The sequence below is a fragment of the Macaca fascicularis genome, chromosome 10, assembly GCF_037993035.2.
Source record: "Macaca fascicularis isolate 582-1 chromosome 10, T2T-MFA8v1.1".
Lineage (NCBI taxonomy): Eukaryota > Metazoa > Chordata > Mammalia > Primates > Cercopithecidae > Macaca > Macaca fascicularis.
The window spans coordinates 57,861,218-57,865,407 of NC_088384.1; the positions used below are offsets into that span (position 1 = coordinate 57,861,218).

General features: G+C 43.0%; 1 pseudogene; it reads left to right on the top strand.

Annotated features, from left to right (window-relative positions):
• The first annotated feature begins 1,788 nt into the window (after window positions 1-1,788).
• Window positions 1,789-2,118, top strand: LOC135965347 (cyclin-dependent kinase 2-associated protein 2 pseudogene; annotated as a pseudogene).
• The last annotated feature ends 2,072 nt before the right edge of the window (window positions 2,119-4,190 follow it).

The following is a 4,190-nucleotide window of genomic DNA, read 5'->3' on the forward strand; positions in this document are numbered from 1 at the left end:
GTCCTCCCACAGCCTACACCGGGGGGCACAGCAAAGCTGGGACTCATGTTTGAAGGAAGGAAAAAAATCGAACGAGTAACCCAGCACTGTTCTTTCCAGATCCATCCCGCTGGCCCTCTTGTTTCCCACGTTTTTGAAAACTGGCTACTCTGACCTCAGATCCCTAAATCGCAGCCACTGAGACCTGGCTCTCAGAAGCCAAAGCCCTGGCACTTTCCAGGCTGAGCAGGAGGAGGTGAAGGCAGACTGGAGGCTGGTCCAAGACAGCTGAGGGCTGACCATAGGGGGTCGTGCAGAGGCCACCACTGGGGCCGCTACACGTGACATGGGATTTGGGCCATTGGGTAGAAGGCGTGGAGATGGGGCACTGCCAGCGGAGCCAGGGAGGAAAGAGAACACTCTCCAAATTGTCTTCCAGGGTTTCCATGAGCATTTTATTAACTCAGAATCTGTCAGGAATAATACTAGGGAGTTACCTTTCCCTGACGATGGCTCTTGTCAGAGTAGTGAGATAGGTGTGTGGGGGGGTGGGGGTGACGAAGAGGAATGTGAGGCTCAGTTTACACATATTAAGATCAGCAATGGTGTGCCGCTGGCAGGAGCAGAGCGAGCCTGGAGATTTGGGTGGCTGCAGTTGGTAAGTGGTTGCAATCCAGAGAGTGGGACTGAGATCCTCTCTTGTCATGTTAGCATCCCGTTTCCTGGGCGCGGCTCTGACATCCTGCAGGTGGTCATTTCACTCATGGAGGCTCTGTCTCTCTTCCATCACCCCAGACTCAGCTTCACACTCCAGGGCTGCACACCACCAGCCACCGTCATGTTAACCCCTTCCCAGGTCAATGTGTCCCTCACCTGGAGCCCAATCTGCTGGACAGCCTGGGACCGTCCATTTTCGGGGTGGTGGGCAACCTGGTGGCCATCGTGCTGCTGTGCAAGTCGCGCGAGGAGCAGAAGGAGACCGCCTTCTACACACTGGTATGCGGCTGGCCACCAACGACCTGTTGTTCACTTTGCTGGTGAGCCAGGTGACCATCGCCATGTACATGAAGGGCTGGTGACCTGGGGCCAGCCCCTGTGCCAGTACAGCATCTTCATCCTGCTCTTCTTCAGCCAGCCCGGCCTCAGCATCATCTGCACCCTGATATCTATACAGGTAATTTGTGTTCGACATTCTCAGAGGAGTTTCATAAGCTTTATGTTTTATCTGGGTTATAAACAGAGTCCTCAAATGCGTAAAAAAGAAATCATACCAGGATTGAATTTCAGCAGGAATAAGTTTATTTTACCTATTCAAAATTAAAATACTTTTGTTTTGTTTGATAATGTTTTTGTTAAAGATACATTTTTGAAAAAAATTTAGGTAAATATTTAATAATGTCCCCTTTTCTATCCCAAGAAGTAATTTCATAGTTTATTTAAATTTTTTTAACAAAAATGTAGCATAGATTTTTAAAAAAAATAATGCATATTTTAACTCAATAAATCCAAAATACTGTGGCAACATGTAATCAATGTAAAAATTACTAGAGATAGTTTGCATTCTTTTTTCTTATGAAATCTTTGAAATCCATTGTGTATTTTACATTTTAGTACGTCTCAACTCAAATGTGAAATTTTCATCGAGAATATCTGAACTGTATTTAGATTAATAAAAACGGCAGTTAAAAAATTTAACATAGATTTAGTACGGGGTGTGCAGCCAGCTTGCAAATCAGATCTCGGCTGAGCGGCCAGGCAGCCAACCCCCGAGTAGCGGCCTGCTGGCTCTGCAGTGCCCAGAAGTTGAGGATGTTCTACAGATCCATCATGCCTGCCCCCAGCAGCACCCCCGGCTCCAGCACCCCTGGGCCGGGCACCCCGGTCCCTACAGGAAGCGTCCTGTCGCCGTCGGGTTCAGTGCCAGGAGCCGCTGTCCCTTTCAGACCGCTGTTTAACGACTTTGGACCGCCTTCCATGGGCTGCGTGCAGGCCATGAAACCACCTGGCACCCAGGGCTGCCAGAGCACCCACACGGAACTGCTGTCGGTCACAGGGGAGATGGGCAAAGGGATCCGGACCACCTTCGCTGGCAGCAAGAGCACCACGGAGCGCCTGAAGAGAGGGATCATCCATCCCTAGTCAGAGTGCCTGGCGGAGACACAGAGGAACCCACACACTTAACAGGAAGCTCCTAAGCCTCTGTGTCTGGACTTTTCCCGGCCACTCCAGAGCACCTGCTTCTCCCTGGCCCTCATCCCTAGTTGCACTAACCATCCTGGGCTTCCTGGGTCCTGTGTCCCTTGATGGTGCCCTCAGGAACCAAGGGGTGGCTCTCACTCCAGGTGGCAGCACTAACGATCCTCCCTTCCCCCCATCCCACTCCGCCAAAGCAACAAGAGTTAGCAGCGAGGTCCCCGTGAGTCCCACCCATGACCTGCCCACAGTGTTGCCCACTGGAACTTTCTGTGGGCCCCACCACTCAGCCCTTCCCAGCACTTCTCCCACGTGTCCCCAGCCTCCTTCTCCCTCAGCACGGGCTCAGGCCTCAGGCCTGACACTTCCCTGCCTTGTGTCTTTTGCTAAATATGACCTTTCTACATTAATAAAAGATGATTTGGAGTTGTGCTCTCTAAAAAAAGTTTAATATAAAAGAGAAATAAAAGAAAATTTAGCAAAGGAATATATCGATGAATATTTAAATATTTAGATGACATTACTACCAGACATCATAAGATCATCAGATATTTCATTTACTTATGATTAATATGTTTGTATTTATTTTTTTATTTTATTTACATATTTATTTTTAGTATACTTTAAGTTCTAGGCTACATGTGCACAACGTGCAGGTTTGTTACATATGTATACATGTGCCCTGTTAGTTTGCTGCACCCATTAACTCCTCATTTACATTAGGTATTTCTCCTAATGCTATCCCTCCTCACGCCCCCCACCCCATGACAGGCCCCTGTGTGTGATGTTCCCCGCCCTGTGTCCAAGTGTTCTCATTGTTTAATTCCCACCTGTGAGTGAGAACATGCAGTGTTTGGTTTTCTGACCTTGTGATAGTTTAAACAAACTAGCAAGTTCAGAAGTCACTTTATAAGAGAAATAATGAAAAATAAAGTATTATTGACATTGGTAACAGAATAAAAGTTAGAGTTAGACAAAGTATTAACAAATAAGCTTATTTATTTATAAGAGAAGGGAAAATATTAAAAAGGATTAAATGATGTCTTGTCAACATGAAGAAAAACTGTATTATATATAATTCATTTGTTAACTTATTATTGTGTTTCCTTGTATAATTTTCACTTGGTTTTGTCAGTTTTACTACTTGCTTCATTAGTTCAAAAACTACATCTTCATAGATCATTTCAGCTTTTGCTGTGTGGGCAGAATTATAAAACCCAGTTTCAAAATTTCAACTGAACATTGTCAGCATTTTTCTTTGGGCTTTTTATTAAAAACAAAACAAAACAAAAAACCCCCAAGTAATTGTGTGTGTGTGTATTTTAGCATTATCATGAATGTAATAACAATAAAATCAAACAGAAGCAAATGGATAAGCAATATGTTGGACTAGCATCTCAAGTATGAAAATGGCATTGCCAACAGTGATATGATTTTTTCAAAATGGTCAACTTTTTAAAGTATAATCTTATTTCAACCTAAAATCTTACTATCGGAAAGTGTAGTGTACATTAAAATGTTCTGAAATGCCTTTATTCACATATATTAAATGGTCGTACTCATTCAGTTATCTACAAATTGGTTTTTCACTTCTGTAATTGTCTTATAGAATGTTCAGAAGTTATGCAGAATGTGAGATAATTTTCTATTGAATATGATCATTTTATCATTGCAAGACATCAAACATCCCTGTTGCAAGACATTAAACACCCCTGTTTCCTACCAAATAAATGTACAATAGTGATAAATGTAAAGATGTTTTTCAAAAAAGACACATTTTCGAGTTATAAAACAAGGATTTTAAAACTTGAATTGTTACAGTGAATATGTCTTAATATAGGCTACGGTCACTTTAGATAAAAAAATTACCTCACGTCTATTTTCAGTATTACTTAAAGGTATTTATGTAGTGGCAATGATTTTTTTTTTTTTTTTTTGCCTAGAGGCAGATATTTTTCCACATGGCTATTTATGGTATGAAACTGTATTTAAATGCATGTACACATATAAAAGCTGCC